At 40.2% G+C, this 26381-nt stretch overlaps 1 long non-coding RNA gene across 1 annotated transcript in view; it reads right to left on the bottom strand.

The window, feature by feature from the left end:
- Positions 1-15794: 15794 nt before the first annotated feature.
- Positions 15795-26381, bottom strand: part of LOC145723923 (uncharacterized) — a 74741-nt gene continuing 64154 nt past the window's right edge. The window contains exons 3-5 of the long non-coding RNA XR_014149344.1: positions 22231-22313; positions 18337-18414; positions 15795-16695 (exon numbers count right to left, since the gene is read on the bottom strand). This is a non-coding gene — a long non-coding RNA (uncharacterized LOC145723923). The remainder of the gene's footprint in view (positions 16696-18336; positions 18415-22230; positions 22314-26381) is intronic.

The following is a 26381-nucleotide window of genomic DNA, read 5'->3' as shown; positions in this document are numbered from 1 at the left end:
GAGGTTGCAATCTGAGAGGTGTCAGGGAAAAGTTAAGAATGTAGCATGGGAGACAAAAGCCAAAGGAGGTAAAGAAGTAAACCATGTTGATATCCAGAGAGAAGACTATTTTAGGCAGAAGAACAGTACAAATGCCCTAACGTGGGATGTGGCCAGAATGTTCAAGGATTAGTCAAGTGAAACAATGGGGAAAACAGAAGGCCAAAAAGGAACCAAAGAGGTACCAAAAGGTCTTAACTATTGTAAAGACAGTTTCCTTTATTTGAAGTGAGATAAGAAGCAATTGGAGGATTAGGGACAGAATGACATGCTTTGACATATTTTTAAATGATTCCTTGGCTGTTGTGTTGAGAATAGACCGTACGTGCTAAAGAGCTGAAGCAGGAAGGTCAGAGTTAAGAGAGACTATTGCGGTAATACAAATGAAATCAATGGGGTATAAATCAGAGTGGGAAGTGGTGATAAACGGTCAGATTCTGAATATATTTCAAAGGTAGAGCCAAGAGGATTTGCTGTGGATAAGTTGTGGAGTGAAAAGGAGTCATGATGACTCCGAGGATTTGAGTCTGAGTGGGTGGAAGGATAGTGTTGTCATTTAGAGGGAGAATTCTGTGGTCACTTAGGTTTGGGGGAAATGACCAGGATTTGAGATTTGGACATGTTAAGTTTGAAATGCCGTGTAGACATACAAATGGACATATTGAGTAGACAATTAGATATACAAGTCTGGGATTCAGAGAGGTCCAGGCTGGAGAGAGAACTCTGGAAGTATCAGTACATATGTGGTATTTAAAGCCAGGAGACTAGGGGCACCTGGGTGGCTCAGTCTCGCACTCTCTTTCAAATAAATAAATCTTTAAAAAAAATAATAAAGCCAGGAGACTAGATGAAATTACCAACAAGGGGAATCAGTATAGAGAGAAAAGTGAAGAGGTCCAAACCTGATCCTGGAGCACTCAAAGTTTGTCTGGTGATGTGTAATGTAACCAGCAAAGGAAGTAGAGAATATGTGGCCAGTAAGATTAGAAGAAAGCCAGGAAAATGTGATGTTCTGATAACCAAATTAAAAAAGAATGTTTCAAGGAGGAGATCAAATAACATAGAAATCACTAACAACCTTGATAAGAGTGACTTCTGTGCAAAAGTGGAGCAAAATCTGCCTGGGATGAATTTTAAGGGAAGAGAGCCAGAAAGAGAAGTGGGGCCAAGAGACATGTTTTTGTTTTATTGGATTTTTTTTTGAAGATTTTATTTATTTACTTACTTATTATTTGTTTGTTTGTTTGTTTGACAGAGAGAGAGAGAGAGAGAGAGAGCATGAACAGGGGGAGGGGCAGAGGGAGAGGGAGAAGCAGGCTCTCGGCTGAGCAGGGAGCCCGATGCAGGGCTCCATCCCAGGACCCTGGGATCATGACCTGAGCCAAAGGCAGACGCTTAACTGACTGAGCCACCCAAGTCCCCTGTTTTATTGTTTTTAAGATGAGAGGGACAACATCATTTCTATAAGCTGGTAGGAAGAACCTAATAGCAAAGGAAAATTTGATTCTCCAGTAGAGAAAGAAGTAATACAGGTTATCATAGTTAATGTACAAATGGAAGGTTAACTAACCTTAGGAATGTGGACCACAGTAACAAAAAGAACAGCAGAGTGTATGGGCACAGGATTCAGTCATCGGTTAAACTTGGTACTGGAAGCTTGTGGAAGTTCTCTTCTGATTACTTCTGTTTTTTTCAGTGAGCAGGGAAGCAAAGTCATGAGATGAGACTGAGGATGGGAGAGAAGATGGTTGAGGTTTTAGGAAAAGGTATGAAATAACCATCTTGGAGAGTGAAAGAGTGAACGGGGCAGGGGCAGCTTAACCGACCTGTTTGAGAACAGTGATGAAGCATTGTGTGTGTTTTTCTCCAATCAGATTCAGCTGCAAGAGTGCGGGTATAGACGAGATGGAGCATTAGAATTGAGGAGCATACAATTGTGTTAAGTTGCTGTTATGACAAAGAAAGAAGGGGGCAAATGAGTTGAGGATACATGCAAGTGTATGTACTCTAACGATGGAGTGTGGACTCTCAGCTGTGTAAGGAGGCCAGTATGGGCTCCAGAGGGATTAAAGACAGTGAAAAGGTGACAGGATCTTGTGATGGCCGAGTGTCATAGCCAGGGCTCTGGAGGCAATGAGCTGCAAAGATAAGTGATAGTGATGGGGTCTGAAAGTGAAATGAGAGGGCGTCAATCAAGGAACCAGGACAAGGGGACTGGGATTGTCCATGTGGACATTTAAATTATGATGAATTATGACAGGAATAGTTTGGAGGATAATGACAGTAATTCAAGTACTAAAATCTCCAAAGAACTTGTTTTGGAGGTTAAAGTGGGCCGAAGAGAATGAAAGCTGCCATTCTGTTTTGTTTTTCTTGTAAGTCTACATCTGTCTTGAAACTTTTGAGGCACACTAAAACAGGCTTTATTTCCTCTCCTTATCCAGATCCCTCTTCTTTCCCTACCCTGCTTCTCCAGGGACGAGATATTCCTCTCTCTGACCCTTAGTTTCTCCACCTCTTGCTTAAACAAACAAACAAAAACTTTCCTTTTGGCACCACCTTCCCTGACATTCTAATGCTCTCCTTTGCCTCTCCTTCTCTGTCACTCTTCTATCCAAATCTCAAGACTCATTAATGGGAGAGTAAAGTTGGGGAAGATCAAGACCAGAAAGAAGGCTAGGGCCCGAGTAAGGAAAATGGGGCTGACCTATCTAATTTGTATCATCTCCTAAAATCTATTCTACTCAACTACCCACTAAGCTCTTTCAGACATGGTCATGGTGTATTTACATCTTGGACACAGTGTAAAGTTACATGCATGAGGCTCAAAGCATTACCTGAATAGATACAAAATGCTCCATGGTGTGCACAAATGGGTGGAGTAAATTTGATTACGCATTCTGAAAATGAACTCAGGGCTTCTACAATGGATGCCTCTCTACAGAATAACTGCAATAATGATGATTACTATGGCATCTACTGCAGTAACAACAAATGAAAAATCAGTTCCTTTCATGACTGAATTGAGCCCTTAGACTTTTGACTATAGCACAACACTGCTTAATAATCAGTAAAACCTATTATTATCTACCTTACCTATGGTTTGCCTAGCACAGAGCTTGCCAATTAGCATCTTAAAATATTTGGGGTATAGACAGTGAACCTAATTGCAAAGATTATTTTCTGAGAAGACATAAGAGGTGATCAAATGACAACTAATCTACTTCTATAAATGCTGGGTATGGTGGGTTACAGACCTTTGTACATGAAACAAAACATGAGAAAAATGAGATATTTTTTAAATGTTATCTACTCTATTTCATGATTATAGCTAAACATTACATTTGACTTCTCCTCAGTCCCAAGACTTTAACTCAATTCAGTTATTTTGACATTTTTGGTATTAGCATGAAGACAAATTCAAGACTGAATAATGAGCTGACCTCTCACACAGCACTGAAAGTTTTGGTTATTTTTTAAATCCTTTTTCAGTAGCCAGATATCTTCATTCCCATTGGCAAACTTCCTGGACAATTCCTCCTGACATTAATGTAATTGCCTCTTTGTCATACACAAAAAACTTTATGGCAACACCATTAGTTTGATCTTTAAATGGCAGACTCTCTCATCAGGCTCAATACTGAACCAGAATTAGATTTGATCAATACTTATGGAGCAGATCTGAATGACTGAATATTGATAGTGTTGTTTTAGTAACTTTATAGTACTCATCTTGGTGCATACAGATTTGGTGCCCCAGGACTTCTTTCCCAAGAGGCTGGAAAGTAAGGTTCTTTAAACACATTTTATAAAAGACATGTGCTGATCTACATTGATAAGATTCAGTTCAAATGTGGAAGCCCTGCATCTTTTATGGGCTTATCCTTGCTGTTGAAGGTGTGATCTATAGACTACCAGACATCACCTGGTCTCCAGTTAGAGATGCCATACTTAATGAGTCAGGCGATTCATATGCACATTAGCATTTGAGAAGCTTTGATCTATGTGATTTCCTTTGTAGATGTGAAAGAATGAAAGAGGAATATAGGGAAATCATGCAACAAACATTCATAACATTCCTTCATTTACTCAACATGTATTTTTTGAATACTTTGTTTGGGCCATTCTCTGTGCTGGGAGCTAGGGACACAGCTATGAATAATTTAGACCTTACCACTATATGTATGGGGTCTCTGGTTGCCCAGATACTTTGCTATGGGCCCAGCACTGTACCGGGTAATATAGGACTTTGAAAGGAGTGTAATTCATTTTGCTGAATTTATAAGCAATTAGTATATGTGCAAGTGCTCTAGGAGCTACAAGGACTTACAAAGGTGTAGGCCCTACCCTCAATGAATTTACATAGAGTGGCAAGACACATTCCTAACTCTTATAACCCAATTAAGCCAACAAGATTTACATATGTAAAACAATTTGGGGCTTATCTATATCCTTGCTGCTGAAGGTGTAATCTATAGACTACCTGGGCATCACCTGGGCTCCAGTTAGAGATGCCAGACTTACGAATCACAAGTAAAATAAATTGCATAATGTGAATTACAAGTGGTATTGTGATTCACAGAGAGAAAGTGTAGTGTTTGAAGAACTGTTTGGATTAGGTTTAGGATGAGACCTGTGATGGCTGTTGAAAATACAAGGGATACTTTTTCATTGTGGACTTCAGAAAGGAAGCATTTTCAAATGGATAGTTCAAAAAATAAAAGGGAAAAATAAAGCTAGATTTGGAAATTTGGGAGCCATTGAGTTTCTTTATAAGAATGTATCCCATTAAATCTATTAGAGAGTAAACTGAGATACCTGCACCTCAATTATGGTTTAAAAGATCAATATAAAGGGATATAAAAGGGCCAATATCGCACTCTTTCATAGGAGCCCTGAACGTGTCTGACCCACGTCTTCAGATGTAGGAAGGGCCAGTACAACAGGGGGGGTGACAAAGGTTTAGATGTCAGAAGACCTGAGGTTTTTGCTTCCCGGTACCTCACACAAATTATAATGTGGTAAGGGACATCACAGTCCTCACTTCTTTATTGGTAAGAGAACAAATTATTTTGTTTCTGCCTCTGTCTCAGCAAGCATGTGATGATCCCCAGGCAGTGTCCCTTACCCTCCATGACATCCCATAGGAATTTCACACATCCAGCATGTCTGCCTCTTATGGAAGTTGGAAACTGAGACAATGTGTCTCTCTGGTGTAGTTGCTTATAAAGTCTCGCAAAATACCTACAACAACCAGGGGTCCTAAATTTCTAGGATAATTCTGTTTTCAAATACTCCATAACAAAGTCTTTCTAAGTGCATTTTTTGCTCAGTGTAATGAGGGGTGGGGGCGGGAACTGAGTTTTGAAACTATATGGATAAGTTCAGATCATCAGACAATTCACCTATCCTCTCTGAGACTTAACTTCCAGGTCAGTAACATGAAGATAATACTCTATAGGACTTGTAAAGATTATGTGATGTATGTAAAGCCTGGCACAGTATGACATGAGAAGCAAGCCCAAATAAAAGGTAGATTATTAGCCATATATAGCTAGGGTGGATTATATGGGCATATATAGCTACATATAATACATGGTCCATATATATTGTTCCCCTTAATCACTTTAGGTTACAATTTTCCGTGCAGTTGTGCTCACTGCCCATACACTTCCACTGAAGTGGAAGTGTGATAAGTATATTTACTTTTCAACACCCTTTCCTTCACCCCTTTTCATTCTGTACAATCAGATCTCTCATGGAAATCAAATCTGTCATGGAAAGGTCACACATGCCATGAATGAAAGTAAAGAAGCCTATGTAGCAATACCTTTTCTCTTCCCCCTACCCACTATCAGCTGTGCCCCAAAGAAAGAAACTAAAGTCTAAGCATAATTAAATAAGGTTGATTCTTTTTCTATATCTCTTTTTTATGGGATGTGAGAATTAAATTATATTTATGGCAGGTGCTCTATGAATTAAACAGGTGAATGGCTAAAAAATAACACCATCTTCATTTGCTAATTCATAGAGCAAATTTGCTTTCCTATTGTGTGTCAGTCACTATAATACGCACGAGCTCACATTCCAGTGGGAGAGACTAACAATTGTAATATAATGTGATAAGAACTGTAAGAGAAATATGTAATTAAGCAAATCCTAGCTGCTATAACCAAAAAGAAGTGCATAATGGTTCAGATATGATAAATATCTGTCATTCATATAAAATCTGAAATGGGTGACTGAACAATGGGTGAATTCTCCAAGACATGGTTTAGGGGCCCAGGGTCCTTCCTTCTCCTAGGTGACACCATGTCTTAGGCCCATGGGGGAAAAAGATGGTGGGAAGGGGCACACACATTACTTCTGCTCACATTCAGTTGGCCATAACTCAAGACTTTGGAGTTCTTTCCAGAAGTGTGGGTGGAGGTGGGGTGCGGTGGGAAGTGTTTTAAGGTTCATTTCATTCAAAATAGATATATTACGTACTTAGGTCCTGCTAGTCACAATATTAGACCTTAATCAGAATCAGCTGCTGCCTTCAGGGAATCTCTAGTCTAGGATCTTGGATCAGCAACCTCAGCATCACCTGGAAGGTTACTGGAGACCCAGACCTAGGGAATGAGAATCTGGATGATTCACATGTACATGAAAGGTTGAGAAGCACTGGTCTAGGCCATTCCACAGGTACTCCTCTCAGAGAACGTTGTTCGTTGTTGAGGCCCAGCAACTTGAAAAAGCTTTACATTACACAAGGAGGAAAGTGTGCTTGTGGGCCTGGGTAAGGGCTGCTGGAGAGAAAGGAACTGATTGGAAGCCCAGAGTCGGTTGCGGAGGAGAGGCTAATGGCCCTTTCTGGACAGGGCCTCGTATCTAGGAACTTCTACTTGACAGACTCATGAGTGTCCTCACAAAGACTTATGTTAGACATGTCCACACTCTCCCACACATATTGCTTGTATGTCCCCAGACATAATATTATATAGAGCTAAATCTTTGCACCCTGGAATTTATAAGCGCTAATGAAACTGATTAGTTAAACACATTGTTTTTGGTGTATTTGGAGGGGAGGGAACCCTCTCATACAAAGCAGTTACTCAGAAGTCCTGCCCTGCAAATTTTATACTTGAATGTAAAATCCGAAACCACAAATGCTGAACCAAAGCTCATATTTTCTAAGATATGCATGTGCAGAGAATTTCTGTCTCTGCTGTGACACAAATACCATTACGAAAGCATTTAAAATATGACAAATTTGGCCTGAAATCTATGTCAGCCCCCTAGGTTAGGACTTAGGACTTCACTTGCCTTTGTGTGTTCTGTGTTGTAACCATATCACCATTAGTCATTTTTCCCCTAGCCTCTCTCTCTCTTTTGCTCTTTTCTCCCCTTGCCTCTTCCTCCCTTCAGGAACACACTCTTGCTATTCTGACAACTGGAATATATATGCCACGGTAAACAGAAAATGATTGAAAGACAAATCTAAGCTGACGGTATAACCTGGTGTGAGAGGAGACGGCTTAGAATTTATAATTAGAAGCCTATTTTAGCTTCCTTCATAGGACTGTTGAAATTCCTTTCAGGGGTGTCTTGACTGCCTTGAAAATGAATGTCATTGAGGACATTTTTTTGCCCTCTCTTGTTTCCTTGGCAACAGGTTGATGATGCAGCAGCTGAAATCCACTGTCTCCCTGGAGATACTGGTGTGGGCAGGCCGCAAACCACTGGTAATGCCTGCCATGTGTACTGAACTTGACCAGATCTTTTTAATCCAGTCCTACTATATGCCTTATACAAAAAGATCTACCTAGTAGAAGAATGGCTTTACAATATAATTCTTGGTATGACTATCAGTAAAAGGAGTATTCATCTGCTTTTTAAAATGGCTTACCTTTCACATAAAACTTAATAATGAGTCTTGAAATGTAGAAGTCTCAGGTAATTGTATACATCAATTCAGTGTCAGAGTAATATATTAAAAAAAAAACTTGTTCTGTGTTAATATAAAGTCTGAGAGAAGGGGGCAAGGGATCAAGGGTCAGGACCCTTTCCTCTAGATTTATGTCAAGCATATGGTCCTTGTTGGGTAGCCACAATGAACAGCCACTCTCCACCCCTTGAATGTTCTGAAACAAATCATGCCTATGATCTGCAGAGAAAGCATAGAATAACCATAAATGGATAATGTCTGTCCGTGTTCTCCTCTGGAAGATAAGGGAAAGGGAGCAACTAGAGAAGAAAGTTCAGCTATGGGAGCACCACTCAGGGAAAGCATATAAGATGGGTCAAGGGACAGACAGACACAGCTGTAGACAAGGCATCTGGGCCGTAGATGGACCTACTGCCAAATTTAGGATGGTCCAGACACTCAGGGATGGATGAATGAAGAAGGCTTTATGGAAACATGATAAACAGAGGGAAACCCAGGTAATAAAACCATAAGGTTGGTGCAACAGGTGAGCAGAGAAGATGGAATTAGACAAGGGAAAATTACAGCTGAATTCAATTAAAGAGTAGCATTTAGAATGGGTTGATTTCTTCTTGAAGTAATTGAATCCAACCAACTGCTGAATTTATGCTGAGAATAGATCCAGAGAAAAAGAGAACAAAAAAGAGACTATGTTTTACCTGAAGAGGATGCAGAGGAAAAGAGAAAACATGGGGAGGTGAGGGCTGGATGGTGGCCGAGAGACAGGTGGGTGTGGTTATGTAAAGGAGAGGCAGGAAAAGGAAAAATAAAGTCCATGGACTCCAATACCAGTCACGAGCTGCTGAAGGAAGGAGAATGCCTGCTATGGGCAACTCAACTGAAGACAAATACACTGAGCATACAACATATTCAGTAAACATGTAAACTAAATGGGTAATAGATATTATAAAGCTAGGAAGGATTCTAAGAATTTACAAATTTTTCATTGCCCACATGTGACTTGTAAATATTCTGGGTGATGAGTTCCTTCTGAAGTCTGTAAAGATGTGCAGGTAACTTGCTTTTTGTCCTCTCAGTTCCAGTAGTTGGTTCAGGGACTAAGGAAATATCTTGGGAAATGAAATTTTTATACAATTTTTTTTAAGATTTTATTTATTTGTTTGACAGAGAGTGAAAGAGCAGGAGAGAGTGAGCATCAGCAGGGGGAGGAGCAGAGGGAGAGGGAGAAGCAGACTCCCTGCTGAGCAGGGAGCCTGATGCGGGGCTGGATCCCAGGACCCCGAGATCATGACTTGAGCCAAAGGCAGACGCTTAACCAACTGAGCCACCCAGGTGCCCCCAGTATTTTTTTTTTAAAGAACATGTTCACTGATCTAACCTTTTGCTGCCTCCATTGACATGAGCAGCAGAGCCCCAATGAATCAACACCGTAGTTTTCCTTCATGTTCAGGCAGAACAAATAGTGTAAGAATATGAAGAATAAAAAGAGCAATCAGAATTCTTACTGATGCACTAGCAGTTCATTGCACTGGCTTTGGAGTCAGGTAGCCTGCACTGGAATCACTAATCTAGTTTTTAACTGCTGGGTGATGTTGAAGGAGGTAATTAATTTATCCAAGCATCCGCATTTTAATCTGTAAAATGGTGAAAATAATAATAATATCTACATAATAAAGCTATTCTTGGATTAAATCATGAAATGCATGTAAAGCTTTTAACTCAATTCTTGGCACATAAAAAAAAAACCTTAGCTATATTTTATGATGATCAACATACTTGACTAATCAAACTAATTGTGAAACCTAAATTCATTATTAAGTTAACATCTGGATTGGGCAGCTATGATGAACAAAATGGAGTAAATGTCTTATTTCCAACTCTTTATCTGATAGTACCTCTGATTCTACCTTATATGTATAACTGGGCTTGCTAATGCTTCCAAAATCAGTCAATGTATTAATATTAAAATGTTAGGCAATGATTGACAAATTAATTTTCTTCCATCCTCCTTTGGTTATTTCCCTTTTAAAAATTGTATTTGAATTTAGTTAATTCAGTGAATTTAACTTATGATAGATTTAAAGAAGCTCTATCTTTTTAATCAGATGATGATTCATTACAGATTCACTGACAATTTTCACAAATCACCATTTTAAAATGCTGCCTCTGATATTCTTTTTCAATTTTCTTCTATCTCTCTCTCTCTGTAATGTATATACATTGGGGGGGGGTGAAAAAGGAAGAGGATTAAATTCATCTTGGCCAAGTATCTTCTACTGCAGAGCAGAGGTCAGATACTTGATGGAGTAGGGGTAAATGTTCTAGGTCATGCGGGCACCACCAGCAGCAGTAGGACATGAGGATAAAGCAGAATGTTTGAGCCAGGAGAGCAAGGCAGAGGCCGCGGGATAGTGAACAGACCAAAAAAGCAGTGATGATTCTGCAAGAGGATAGAAATGGACACAACCAACAGTTGGGTGATAAGGAAGACTGGACTCTCCCTACCAGAAAGGAAAGCCAGAGCACAAAGATAGCTTGTGAGTCAAGTGGACCAAAAACCAGGAATCTAGGCAGACAAGCATCCCACAAGAAGAGTGGGCTCAGAAGTGGGTCAGGAAGCCAAGTAGACAAGGAGCGACAATCAAGAATAGGTCCAGGAACCAGGGAACAATTTGTCTCTTAGTTCTGCATAGGGCACTGTCCCACCCAGGAATTTCTCAGAATTTTTGGTTGGGACAGAAATCTACAGTATGGACAGTTCAGAACTGGAAAGTTCTAGCAGAGAGGTCAGTCATCTGAATGGAAGAAGGAAAAAAGAGGTAACAGCTCAAGACAGATGCTGACCCAGAATTGGTTTGATGAGCTAAATTCAGATAAATCACCAAGATCAAATGGCATCCACCCAGTAACCTTTAAGAAATTTAAGGCTACGGCTTTGGAATGCATATCTAAAATGGACAGTCTGTCATTGGAAATCATTGCTGTGAGGGGAACATTTATTCTTTTTATTTATTTATTTTTTTCTCCAGGATTCTTTCTACCTCAGGGCCAAATACCTTAAAGGTCTGCTCGATTTTCAAGCTTGTATTTTTTCAATCCAAAGGACAGTCCCCGGGGGAAGAGATGCGTGTTATCCAGAATTGCAGGGAGCCAATGTGGGCCATGTTCAGGTGGCTCTGACAAGAGTAACCTGACTTAAGCCTGCAGTGGCGCATGGGGCCACAGCGAACAGGAACCGAGGGAAACCAGGGTAATAGGGGAAATTACAGGAGTGAATCACGGATTATAGGAGGCACATGTTATAAAGCCTGCTAAACAAATGACTAGTGGACCTTCCCCTGAGGTTTACTTATTAATACACAGACTCTGTTTCCCTCCATTGACTTTGCACTTCAAATAGCTAGGTGCGCATGTCCTGTGTGGGAGGGACTCCGTGAAGAAAGTTGAAGGAAAGTAAAGGGTAGGACGTGGTCCCAAAGGCAAACCCCTGAGCCCTCAATTAATGTGAAATAATGGAACAAAAAAGCTGGAGAGTGTTTGGTTTGCAGGCACCTAGAATAATTACATGTGAAATATTTTTGTTATGTTTTTATATATGTCAATTCCTTCTGTAATCCTTTTAGTGCACTGCAGTCCTCAGGGGCACTAACTTTGACTTTAAACCCATTCAGCAAAATCTGTGTGTTTTGGCATTTTTCCATTATGTTCAAGCTGAAAAAATCAAGCTCTGTATTTTTTTTTCTAAACCTTGATAGAACCAACAAGAACCAAAGTCATTTTCTGGCTTATAAGAGGGAAGGACTTGCTCCTTTAGGGCAAACTGGTCCCTTGATCTACAAAGAGCACCTAAACAACTACAGTTACAAAAATGCAAAGCAAAAATCTATGCATTATTCTTCAACAATAATACCAAAGCTGTGAAAGAAGCAGATCTTCTCAGTGAGAAACCAAGGGTTCAATTTGGTGATGTGAATTATGATACGAGTTTGAGCCAGAGAAATATTGCTTCAGAGGCTGCTTTGGGGACAAGCTGGGATGGGGGTAAGGAGAATATTTATTTTCTCTACAAGAATGTAGACTACCCCATGCCTATACATCCTTGCTTATATTGCTGGTGAATGTGAGTATATGTAAATGTGTGTGAGTGTGTGTTGAGCTCAGTCCTAAAACCTAAGAACTGCAGGTTGGAATTTGATTTTCACAGTAAAAACCATTTCAAGGAGATGACTAATGATAGCAAACCAGTGGAAATTCCATGCAGACTATGCTCTTGATGGCTTATATTTTGAATAATTTAAAACTGACAGTTACCAGTAATTCCATTACTAGGTATATACTGAAGGGAAATACACAAGACCTTGTACATGAAGTTTCACAGCAACATCATTCATAATAGCCCCAAAGTGGAAACTTTCCAAATATCCATCACCTGATGGATAAATAAACAAAATTGGTATATCCATACAGTAGAAGATAATTAGGCAATAAAAAAGAATGAAGTTTTCATACATGATACAGTATGGATGAACCTTGAAAATATTATGCTAAATGAAATAAACCAGTTACATAGGACTGCATATTGTGTGTTTTCATTTATATGAAATGTCTAGAACAGACAAATCTATATAGAGAGAGAATAGAGATGGTGGTTGCAGTTTGTGTTGGGGGAGGGGAGCAGGAATGGAAATGACTGACCGCTACTGGATATGAGATTTTTTGAGTGGGGAAAGAATGATGCAAATGTTCTAGCATTAGATTGTGGTGATGATTGCACAAATCAGAGAACATACTAAAAACTACTGAACCACACACTGTAAAGTGAACCATAGGGTATATGAATTAAATCTCAAGTTTAAAAATAAAAAATAAACACTGAATGACTCAGTTTGGGCAAAGTTCTACCCGTATGAGGTACTGGGTAGCAGCAACATGGGCTCTCATGTCAGACTATCTGGATTCAAATACAGTTCTGCCACATACCAGCTGTGTGATATTGGGCAAATTACATACCTGCTTTGTACTTCAATTTCCTCATCTATAAAATGGGGGAAATAATTGTACATCTCTCGTGAGATCGCTTTGAGGATTAGGTGAATTAATAATGTAAGTCCTTAGAACAGTACTTGGCACTTAATCAGCATGTATAAACATTTGTTATTATTATCATTACATGTTTACTGAAGTGTTGCCTTGGTAAGACCTGGGAATAAGGTCATACTCTGGTGGGTAGGAGGTGACATTTCGTTTATAGAAAGTGGTTATTCCCATTGGCAGTCATCCCAATAAGTCACTAATCTTAGGATAGGTAATGAGACTTTGGAAATTAGGACTTCACACCTCACAAGAGTCCAGCTTCTTTTCTCTGAGCCTAGGGCTGTTGGCATCAGATTCTAAGGATTGTAGACTTAGCAGATTCCTGGTGATGGAATTAGGTCAGTCCCCACTTCAGAGAAAGGCTTGGAAAGAGACGGGAAGCCTTATCGCTGGTCAGGCAATGATGTAAGGAAACTGTGAATGTGTACCTGACCTGTGAGCTCTGAGAGCAGGACTTCCAGAAGCAGCTGAAGGTAGCTCTATTGATTGTGATTCCCTTCTGCCACCCAGAATTCCAGTAAAGTCCTACGAAAAGGCACAGCCTGAACTCAGCTGGACTGTGGGGAGGGAAGAGAAAGGTGCACTTCATATTCCCAATAGCAGAGGACATTCCCAAACCCATGCTATCCCAAGGCCAGTAGAAGAGTTGCAGAATTCACTGGAGAGCTCAGAAGTCCCAGACTCACAGGGGATCAACAGAGGTGCAGTCAGTGGTCGTTAGATGGGGTAGATATTGGTAAGTCCAGAGCACGAACGATGCGGGGAAGAGGCAAAAGCCGAGGATGACAGAGAAGCCCTGGCACTGCCTGGAAGGGCAGATGAGACAGGTGAGGGACCGATGTCCACGGCATCGGCAGGTGTGGCTTAGAACACCTATCATCGGTGTAATCTCACACATACTTTCAGGCTTATGAAGCCTAATATTTATTACATTTGACACAGACAAACTTTCAAAACCCAAGAGTCAAATTAAGGCAAAGTCTTCCACATCATTTTCCATAAGAAGAAAACTTCTTGGATCTTTGAGTGTTCTATCTACCCTCAATTTTCTGTATTTGCCTTTATTACTGTTTTATTTACACTATTTTAGGACTGTTTACTTGCCATTCTCAAACATGGGTTATGGGCTTCTTGAGGACAACTATGGAATTTTAAATGTTCTTCTCTCTTTTTTTTTCTCCTTTGCTTGTTAATTTCTGGGTCACCTTTGCTTAGCTGAGCTCCTGACTTACACTGAACACTCAGTGAATGAATGAATCTCGGGGTGAGGATAATTTATGTATGAGAATCTTAGATTACAACCAGCCTTGGGTAGTAAGATGAGATCCAATTACATTTTTTCTGTTCTTTCCTTTCCATGAGATTCACTGAGCTGTCCAATTTGATGCTCCCATGCAAGTCAGCCCCTCCCTTTTCTGACCCAGTCTCCCATTTTCTGCTCCTCTGTGCCCTGTGAAGCTCCTGTGAAGCCACCAAGAACATTTTGCTATGCGTGGATCTTTTTAAGATTTTTTAAAATTTATTTATGTATTTGGAAGAGAGGGAGAGATGGCATGCGCATGGTGGGGAGGGGCAGAGGGAGAGAGAGAGAGAAACCCAAGCAGACTCCACACTGAGCATGGAGCCCTATGAGGGGCTTGATCTCATGATCCTGAGATCAGACCTGAGCCGAAACCAAGAGTCAGATGCTTAACTGACTGAGCCACCCAGCCACCCGCCCTGCAGATCTTTCTTTAAAAGACTTCCTCCATGTATATGCTTAACTAATACTGGACTGTTCACCTTTCAGATCACTCTATCTTGGTCCCATTGGCTGGTTTCATTCTTTTCAACTGTCAAAAGGTTGATGGTTCTAGAATCAGATCATTTGATTTCTTCTCTTTTCATTCTGTATCTGCTCTTCTTGGGTGAAATGGGGCCATAGAGTAGGGTGAATGTTCAGCAGAGTCAGAAGGCCAGAGTGACTACATAGGGGAGTAGATTGGAGATGGATGTTAATGCTATACTGTGGAGTCTGAATCCTGTGGGGGTTTGTGTTTGTTTCTTTGAAGGGAGGTTTTAAGCAAAGGAGCCACACAATAAAAGCTCTAATTCTGAAAAATAATTTGTGGTGTGTTTTAAATGGTCTAGTGCTAATAGAGTTTAAATCAGGGAGATCAGCTGATTCGAGCTGACCATGGGAAATGGCAATGAGTATAGGGTGGGGGAGATGGATTTAGGGCATTTCCAAAGAATGTATAAGATTTAGTGACTATCAGTTATGGGAGAGAAGAGAAAAGAAGTCAAAGATGACTGTGGTTTCTGGCGTGGCTAACGCACAAATGGTGATCATGTATAACCAGTAGGAGATAAAAAAGGACAAGAATAATTAGCCATGGTCTGATTTGGGGGTATTATTGAAGTAAGTAATTTCTCTAGGTCTCTCATGGTCAGTGTCTCCTGGGGATGGGTGGCACCTCATCAGTTTAATTGGCACAGATGTAGGTAAGGCCTCAGGTGACAAATGACAAAATTATATCAACTGACAACATCTTCACCAAGGCTTCATAGCTCTTTCCCCTTTAATCAGGATTATCACAAAAGCCCAGCATAAGAGAACTAACATGAAAATAAAAATATTTTGACCTAAGTCCAAGTTATGCCACTAACCAGCTGTGTAATATGGAGTATTCCACTTCTTTGAGCCTTATTTTTTTTTTTTAATCTGTACAATGAAAAAATAATACTTACCTCCCAGGATGGTGATAACAAGTAAATAAAAATGTAGAGAAATTAGGTTGTGAAGCAGCAGATGCAATAGCTGTCTTGAACAAATGCAGTGCCAGTCTGAGGAGCCATTTGGGCTCAGGGTTTGTAAAGGCAAGATCCAGGGTTAGAAGGACAGGTCCAACACTCCTAATAACTGCATGTCTCTAACTTTGATGCAGCCTGGGAAGATACCCACTCAATAATCTAAGAGGCTTCATGAGCTCCATGTTACATTCTCATACTTCATGTACCCATGGTAAGTCTGAGGTGGAAGAGGTCTCAAACATCACATACTTTGTTTTGCAGATGATGAGTCTGAGGCCAGAAAGGTTATAAAATGTGCCTGAAGTCACAGAAACCAATAAGAACGTGGGTGAGAACCCATGTTTCTCAACTCCCAGCTCAGGACTTATCCACTGTATTGTGGGGCCTTTCCATTGCTGTTGAAAAACATACATCTCACTCTGACAAAAGAATCATCTTTGAGAGCCTATTTTTTTGTCTTCCTTTTTTTTTTTTATAAGATTAAGTTTATTGGCGTGAGAATGATTTATGGCCTAAAATTAATCTTTGCTGGCCCATCTGCTTTACCAAACTGTACTTTCCTTGGTCTTCCCTTGAAAATTAACATTTTTTTCTCTCTTACGCACCCCCCCCAAAATAAATAAAAAAGTAAACCAGTGGACAGAAAACTTCTATACATACTTTAGCACTTCTAAGTCCTAAGGGAAAAAACTCACAGAAGTAGATTGACATCAGCAAGGCGGTGTTATTAGCCAGCACTTTCCACCATCCTGCAGTCATGGGAGGACATGCATTGTGCAGTTTCAAATCCAAAGTCACAGGAAATTTACTTTATCCACTTCTCATGCCACTCCTCCAACCTGTCATAGCAAATGTAGAAATTGCATTTTAAAAAAAAGAAAGAAAGAAATTGCATTTTGATTATCTGATCTTTGGGGCACCTGGCTGGCTTAGTCAGTAGAGTATGCAACTCTTGACCTCAGGGTTGTAAGTTCGACCCCCACGTTGGGTATAGGGATTACTTAAAAATAAAATAAAAATAATTCTGTGATCTTTATCATCTCCATTCATATAATTACCACTTCCCAACCCCTTATTAAGGAGACTCTTAAGAGACGCCACCCTGACACTGGGCTGGGGAAGGAAAGAATGTGGAATGGGAAAGGATTTGTCCTGTGTCTCATGGCGGCTGGATGGCTATTAGGTGATTCAGAGAGGAGAATCTTGGGTACCATTCCTGACACTGATTCATTCGTGTATGTGCTACTTTGAGAGCTGAAGTCCGCTCTAGGGATGTGTTAGGTGGTGAGTCAGGACACTGTCAGCTCTGATTGATCCCATTCACAGTCTAGGAACAGGAACTGCTTTCCTTAGCTTAGTATCCCCTACCCCCATGCCCTGCATAGTCAGGAGTGCACAATACAGTGTTGTGTGTTTAATTTATTGAGCTATAACTCAGCATATGCACAATACAGTTGTGTTGAATGAATAAATTTATTCAAAAGTCAGTGGTATTCTTTCAGGCAAGAACATTTATTAGGCCCCCCAAAATCCTCATTCATTTGCTTACTGGTATAAGGAGTTTTATTTCTTTTTCTCAAAGTTCTAATACCTATGAAAACTCAGATGTTCCCAAGACTAGTAATAATAACAATAAAATTTAACAATAACAATAAAATGTAACCTTTAATGAATGCTTATTGTGGGCCCATGCTGTGCTAAGCATTTTGTGTGCCTTTTCTCATTTACTCATTACAACATCCCATTGAGGGAGGCACTATTATCAACTCTATTTTATAGCTGAGGAAGCTGAGGCTCAGAGGTCATACAATTTGTCCCAGGTCAAAGAGCTAATAAGGGGGAAAGCAGGGTTTGAATGAAGGTCTGTAGACCCCAAAACCTCACTTGCTACGGCATCAAGAACTTCCCAGTTTTCCTCAAAATGGTCGTTTACACCTTAGGAAAAAACCATGAAAAAAAGTAGGTAAGCATTTAAGAAAAAATACTGCAGAGTTGAGGATACTGGTGTTCAAGTTAGACCACCGCAGGCGCAATTAAAAAGAAAACATTTGCAGAACTGAAAGAAAGAAGAGAAATTGAAGGCCAGTCAAATACTGGTGTTCTTCATGCTTGACTGTGAACCAGTCTTGCCCATTCAGGTTATATTGACCAGGATACTTACAGATTTCCTCTCACTGCCTTTCCCCCGAGTTTTAGGATGCCTCACATGACTTTGACATGGCCTTCTCCAAGCATTTCTCTGCCTGAGAGCCAGCAAGTAAAATCCTTGCAGTTTCCATTAGAAATAGTGTTGATACAAGCATCATATAATATTGGAAGTTGAAGATGATAGTTGGAGTTGACAACTGATGGCAAGGTACTTTGAAGATTTTTGAAATGCACATCTACTTTATGTATCTATATATGTAAATATCTAATATATTTATAATTTATATATAATTATATGTAATACCTATTTAATATGTATATATTTATCTTACCTGTAATTTCCTGTACTCCAAGTTAGCCCTTCGACACCAGAGTCCTTTGGATACACCAGAGAATCCACAGGCTTCACTCTGGAGGTAAATGGACTTAGTCAACCACATATGGAAGAGAGCGGTTGTTGCTCCAAGCAGACAGATGGAATTGTGCCCCAAGTATTTTTCCAAAAGGAAATAAGAACAAGAAAAGAAAAGATATGGGGATAGGAGCCTGAGGAGAAAAAGTGTAGGCAGGAATACCAAGTTCAATGGACTCAAGCTAAACAGAGGAGTGGGCGGGACAGGGGAGGAGATTCACCCCACACTTGTCTGACGTTCTACACATGTTACTCTCACAATAGTGGTTCCCAGCAGCATCATTATCTGGAGGTCTTCTAAAATGTTCAGATTCCTGGGCCCCAGCCATGGCTTGGGGACCCTAAGAAAGTCAAGTCGTTTCCTATTTGTGCATCCCTGGGTAATCTGAGCACCTGGGAGCTTGGGAAAGCTATTGTGTTTGCAGACTCTGTCTTGTTATGTCGTGGAGGCCATGAGTTGACTTGCTACCTGCTACCGACTTGCTGTGTGACATGTGGCAGACTACGTGATAGTTTTCACCATCTCCATCTTTAAAATCAAGACATAGAATGCTCCCTCCTATGACAAAGGAAAGGGAGGTCAAAGCATAAAAAGCAGTTTGAGCATCTTGATAGGAATAAAGAATTCAGATACAACATGAGCTCCACATTTTATTTAGGTAAAGCAAACATATCGGCATGTTTTGCCTCCTTTCACTGGCTTCCAGAACTGTGTATCTGGCAGGGGGGTGGTGACCTAGACTTGGGGCATCTCTGTCCTAGAATAGTGTTCTTAAAGTATCCACAGGAGCCCTACAGCGGTTCTCTGGGGAGGGGAGAAATGCTTATTAAAAATGCAGATTCTCGAGCCCTACTCTACAACAGTGGACTTATCATCTCTGAGTTATGGCACCTGGGTCTCTGTATTTTAACAAACTCCCCAGGAGATTCTTATGCACAATGAAGTTTAAAGACTATTGCTCTGGACTGTAAGCCTTCTGAGACAGGAATGGAAATCTATTCCTCATTGTAGCCTTTGCATTGTATTTAGGATAATAGATGGCTAAATAACATCTGTGTAGTAAAAGAAGGCGTGAAGAAAGAAATTATTTCATCCTTGATCCTTCTAGTAGCATGTTTTCATAATCAGAGGCCTTGGTAGGCCGTGTATACGATGGCTAAGGCAAGCTTTCAGCTGTACCTCCTGACGAGGAGGGCGCTTTATATTAAGGAACTGCCCCTTTCAAAATGATCCAGAATGACTTTTAAGAAAAGCCTCTGGGGAGCTAATTAAAGAGCCAGAGGCAGACAGGCTGCTGAATTAGGTCTTTGGTAAGCCACTGGACTCAAGGACAAAAATCATAGAGCAGGAATAGCCTGAGGCTAGGGAAATGCACGCTCACAGGGAAAGGCCAAACAACAGATCGGGTCAGTAACCTGGTAGCTAGAAGGGACAAGGCAGCCATACATCCAGATTCTAGAAAGTGTTCAGTCTCTATCCAGAGCAAGACAGAACATTGGGACTAGAGACACTTCTGAGTCTACCATTAGTGACGCTGGATGGGTGAGGGGAAGTGTGGTTTGGTTGGAGGGTGTTCAGGGAGCAGAAGAGCCACCTGGGGAGTAAAGCGCAAAACACAACGTTGTTGGCTCCTTCGTTTTTTTGTTTTTGTTTTTTAAGATTTTATTTATTTATTTGACAGAGAGAGAGACAGCAAGAGAGGGAACACAAGCAGGCAGAGTGGGAGAGGGAGAAGCAGGCCTCCCTGGGAGCAGGGAGCATGATGCAGGGCTTGATCCCAGGACCCTGGGATCATGACCTGAGCCGAACGCAGACGCTTAACAACTGAGCCACCCAGGCGCCCTGGCTCCCTTGTTTTAAAAGGACTTCCACTTTATCAGTTTGGTTCCTTTGAACAAACACCTGAGGCTTCTGCAGGGCCAGTGGAAACAGACCTCCCTGAAGAGTTAATTGTTACGAATTGCTTCTTATGATGAACATATAATTACATTTTGTGTTCTAGTGTTACTTGTAAGCCACATTATAGTGTAACCCCTAGAGAACTCTGTTCTGCTGTTATCCCACATGTCCCCACATGTTTTGACATTTCCCAAATAAAGAATTCCTTTCTTCCAGCTTTTAGTTAGGTAGAACCTTTAAAGTGTATTTATTTATTAGAGAGAGAGAGAAAGAGAGAGAGCAAGAGCGCATGAGAGCCGGGGTAAGGGCAGAGGAAGAGGGAGAGAGAATCCCAAGCTGACTTCACGTGAGCGAGCGTGGAGCCTGACACGAGGCTCCATCTCATGACCCTGAGATCACGACTTGAGCCAAAACCAAGAGTCAGACCCTTAACCACCTGTGACACCCAGGCGCCCCTAGATGGAACCTTTAGACAAACCATGTAGTAGGAAGAACTTAGGAGACTCTCTCAAGAATCAGTGGTGCAGATGCTAAAACTTCACAGTACAAGAGCTGTGCAAATGGCAGAGGCCCTGGTGACAGTCTGCTAACACATTTTGCTTCATCCACAGCTTCACACGACATTGTAGGAGCTGAGCCAGCACGAGTGATGTAATTACTCTGAAATAGGCAGTGGAGTCCCAGCTTCCTTTCTCAGCACGCTAATGGATCATCCTTGACCTCAGTTCTCTAAAACCCTTGAATAGCGTGAAAGAAACCCTAGAAAGGGGTAGGACTTCCCTAGACTTCCTTTAAGATGCAAACAATCTGGCCCAGGCCTGCAGAAACCACATAGATCACAGCCAAGGACTGCTAAATAAAGCAGCAAATCCCTCTAATTAGGAAGGCCAATTAAAGAATTCAAAGGGAAATGGTGAATCCCTTGTCGTGGAAGAAAGGTGTTTTTTCTTCTTTCTTGAAAATTATAATCATCTGTGTGGTATTGTCCCAGGATAAGTACCCTCAGGACCACTTGTGACTAGCATTGTGGCAGAGAGTGTGTCATCCAGGACTAACAACATGAGTGAGCCGAGGCAGTCCAAATCTGCTAAGTGTGTGCTCTTTTCTCCTTTGCTCTGCTTATCTCCACTCAAGCATTTTTGCTCAGTTTTCTGAACCTCGCTCGCAGGAACCGTGGTTATCCTATGAATGGGAGGATAGTGGATGAGAGAAGAGAGGCTGGGTTAGGCAAATGATTAGCGGCTGGCAGGGGGTCACGTGAAGAGCTAGGTCACGAAGCTGCACTAGGTGAGTGCCCACGCCCACCTGTGGTGCAGCCTCCTCACTCATACCCCTGACTTAGAGCTTAAGGAGAGCCTTCCTATTCAATCCAGGTAGGTTCTTAGGTAGGGAAAACATACTAAATTGTCATACGAGGGATGTACAAAGGAACTGTGTCCACTTGAGATTCTAGAATGACACTGACATGTCTTTGGTCTGCTTTTGTATGAGCTAACATTTATTGAGCTGTTTACTCAGTACCAAGGGTCGGTCTATGCCCTCTCCCTGAATTCTCTCACTTCATCCTCACAATGACTTCTTGAAGCCAATGCTACTATTCTCTTCCTTTGACAGATGAGAAAACCGAAGCCTAGACAGGTTCAGTAATTTGCCTCAGGTCACAAATCCAGTAAGTAGCAGAGACAGGACTTGGACCCCTGGCAGTCAGATCCCCAGCAGGTTCTCCTAATTAGTTAATACACTCTGCTACCTTTGGTAAGATTGCCTTTGTAAAGTGCTTGTTAACTACAAAGTCATATCCACACATAAAATATTCTTCTTATTATTAAAATCCATTTAGTTCTCTGATTCATTAAGATGATATAATAGACCTGTTAAAACTTAGATATATGAGAAAATGTGGAACAAACCAACCTATTTCTAGTGATGATCTATCTTCTTTAAGTTCACTGAGGACTAGAAGCTCTGGCTGTGATTTCTTTTCATTTTTCAAGTATCTGTAAAAAATAAAATCGACTCATTTGACCTAGCCCCTATACTTTTATTGAAGCCTAGTGAAAATAAAAGAAAGTATAGTTAAGGATAACAAGAGAGAGAAGAAACATAAACAAAGTCATTTATAACATTATTTAATGCTTTCCCTAAGTCATTTGAATGATTCTGCATGAAGCCATAATGATATGCTCTTCTTTGAGACAAACTGCTTATTTTCTTGATTTCAAGATGCAAATTTTTTTCACATCTTGATGTTTTTGAAATTAGTAGATGTCTCCTAATCAATGTGAACATTTAATGTAGGATTCTTTACCCTCCTTGCACCCTCCAAGAAGCCATTATTAAAACTAGTACCTGGCATTCTTGTTAAGATGTAGAACACTGGGTCAGCCAACATAGGTTGCCCACTGTTTTGCTCTATGGACACAGTTAGCTTTGCCCATACTGGCGCTTCAGACATAACAGAGGAAACACTGAATATCTTGTAAAGCCTATGTTTTAAGATCGCATCGTATGCCTACATTTCCAACTCTAAGTATCATTTCTCCATGAAAAGGGACTACAGTTGATTCCAGGACTGGGGCAGAGAAAATCCAAGATGAGCTCAGAACATACTGCTGTGGTGCAAAGAAAGAACTGAAAAATGATGAGGACAGTCAAAGGGATACAAGAGCCAACTTGAAAGGGCTCCGTCTGATCAAATCTGTCATAATTTGTGCTTTGAAATGGATAATTACAGTAATGCATTGAATAAATTAAGCCCACTGAATAAAATAAGAACCCATGGGCCCATATTGATAATAAATAAATAAATATATAAATAAATAATAGGGGAGAAAGGGAAGCTCTTCTTACAGTAGAATGTTACATCATAAGTGTAGAAAGAACGATAAATTAAAAAACCACCATTTTGCAGTTACTCATAGTCATTAGGTAAAGAATTATCAAGGGATGCTATAATTTTTGGTGAAAAGTTGAGTAAGAAACAGTGTATTTCTATAGTCTCCAAAGATCTCTCCACAGATTTCTTAATACAAAGGGGAAAATGATAATCTTTCTAATGGAGAAACCTGACACAGAGCACCTCAACCAAGTGATCAAAATTAATGTCACCAACAATGGGACAACCTGACATCACGGGCCTCCTGACTGGATGCACATGGAAGGATACAGCATTTCTTACATACTATACATGCTAGAAGATGCATAACCTGCATGGAAATGTGAGGAAGTACCACACAAACTCCCAACAGTTGGGCTGTACTCTTTTAAAAATGTCAATGTCATAAAACACAATGAAAGTCTAAGAAATTGTTTCAGATTAAAAGAAACTAAAGAAACATGACAACCAAATGAAATGTGTTATCTTGGATTGGATTCTGAACTGGGCATGGGGGTGGGGAGGATTGCTATAATGGACATTATTGGGACCACCGGTAACATTTTTATTTTTATTTTTTTTTCATCATGATAAGTGTACTCTTTAATCCCCATGGCCTATTTTACCCATCCCTCCCCCCCCCACCAGATCCATCTCACTTCTTATAACCATAAGCTTGTTCTCTGTAGTTAAGGATCTCTTTCTTGGTTTGTCTCTCTCTCTTTTTTTTCCCCCTTTGTTCATTTGTCTTGTCTCTTAAATTCCATATATGAGTAAAATCCTATGGTATTTGTCTTTCTCTGACTGGCTTATTTCACGTAGCATTTTACTCTCTAGCTTCATCCATGTTGTTGTAAATGGCAAGCTTTCATTCTTTTTATCACTGAATAATATTCCATTGTGTATATGTGTGTATATATATATATATATATATATATATATATATATATACCACATCTTCTTGATCCATTCATCTATCAGTGGACACTTGGGCTACTTCTATAGTTTGGCTATTGTAAATAATGCTGCAGTAAACATGGGGGTGCATGTATCCCTTTGAATTAGTGTTTTTGTATTTTTTGAGTAAATACACAGTAATGCTATTAGTGGATCATTGGGTGGTTCTATTTTTATTTTTTTGAGGAACCTCCATACTGTTTTCCAGACTGGCCGTATCAGTTTGCATTCCCACCAACAGTGCAAGGGGGCTCCATTTTCTCCACATCCTCATCAACACTTGTTATTGCTTGGACAATTGGTAAAATTTGATAATGAACCTTCTGTTAGGTAATAATACAGTGTGAATATTAAATATCCTCAATTAAATAAGTTTACTATGTTTATGTAAGAGCATGCCCTTGTTCTTAAGAAAAATTGAAGTATTTAGGAGTAAGGAGGCATGATTTCTACAACATACTTTCAAATGGTTCAGGATAAAAACATTTTGAAGATTTGTGTCAATGGGTCTCATAGATAACAGTTAAGGATTACATTGGTATCTTATATCATGTATTTATATTTCTTTAACTTATATGTGCTGATATTCCTCCAAGTAGCCTATCTTTTTTTTTTTTTTTACTATCTACTGGTTAGTTTTTTGTGTTTTGTTATTTGTTTTTTTGTTCTGTTTATTATCTTCTGGTTAGTTCACTGTTCAATTCTGATCTCATGATAAAGTTCAATTTTAAAGGAAAAGGAATGTTGGCTGTAGCATGCACTATGGTCTAGGCCTCAATTATTCATGATCATGGTCCATGGAGCCATATAAAAATACCACTGTTAACTAAGAGAACATTACCTGATTTGTATGAAAGCTGCAAAATTGTTCACTTTGGAATCCAAATGTACAAAACAGGGAACATGCCGTGATGTCTAGTACATGTCTTGCTCTCAGAGTCACACTCATTTTTAACTGAGATCTTGAAAGACCAATGCTGGTATATGCAGGAAGACTTTCTTTTTGGTTCTTTTCAATAACTGATGATTATGATGGGCATCCCTGGGAACTTTGAAGCGACTGACTTCTTTTTTTTTTTTAAATGATATCAATATTTAAGTTTACAGAAATGTGTCTTCCTCCTACACTCTTGGTAAAACCCTTGAAAGCTGCAGTTTTTTTTTTATTTGAATGTCTAGACTCATAAAATCAAAATACTTGATAGTATAATGAGGCTGACCTTGACACAGGCATTAATTAGGCCTGAATTAGGAGCTCCTGGGTGGCTCAGTCGGTTGAGCATCCGACTCTTGATTTCAGCTCAGATCATGATCTCTGAGTCATGAGACTGAGCCCAACATGGGGCTCTGAGCCCAGCGTGAAGGCTGCTGGAGATTCTCTCTCTCTCCCTCTGCCCCTCCTCTCGCTTGCTTTTGCCCTCTCAAATAAATAAATAAAATCTTAAAAAAAAATTAGGCCTTAATTAGAGAACCCAAAAGTGCAAAATCATTAGTCCACAAGTAGTTACTGAATACGATGTGGGAAGCATTATGCTGGCTGCTCTAGGGGAAACACAATTAAAATGGTTCCTCTATGCTCCTGGAGCTTGACTTTACTTGGAAGATAGCATATTCACAATTTAGCTACAATGCAGGCATATATACCCTAAGGCTCATGGGGGTGGTAGAGAGTGGGGACCAGTGAGCAGTGGGTCATCTCTCCTTACTTCGTTTATCTCTGGAACCAGCCCCATTGTTAAAGGAGAGCCAAAGACCACAGATTATCAGTCCCAGAAGGAGCCCTCTAATACCACAAATGCAAAAACCAAACTCAGAGAGGTTGTTATTTGATGAGAAGCACTTGTTATAATTCAAGTCTCCTACTTTTTCTGATGTGAATAGAAGATTTTTCTTAGCTTGGGTTCTTAAAGCATCTGAGGGATGGTGGAAAGGGGACAAGACGCTAGAATGGATTCTCATTAATTACAATTTAGGACACTTAATCATTTACAAACTCAATTTTATCATTGTAAAGATAAGCATAATAGTACATGCTTTGCATTTTATACCCGGTGGGTTGGTTAGGAGAATCGTGTGAAAATACTTTGAAAGTAATTAAGTGTTATAAAAATGTAGAGGATTATTAACAGCATCTGACATTTATTAAGTACTTAGTATGTGCCAGGCATTGTGCTGGCACTTTATATTCATTACCTCAGTTAACCCTTCCACAACCCTCTGAAGTAGATACTAT

Source organism: Leptonychotes weddellii, chromosome 1, assembly GCF_054177405.1.
Source record: "Leptonychotes weddellii isolate Sample4059 chromosome 1, ASM5417740v2, whole genome shotgun sequence".
NCBI classification, from domain to species: domain Eukaryota; kingdom Metazoa; phylum Chordata; class Mammalia; order Carnivora; family Phocidae; genus Leptonychotes; species Leptonychotes weddellii.
This window is presented reverse-complemented; position numbering and strand designations above follow the sequence as displayed.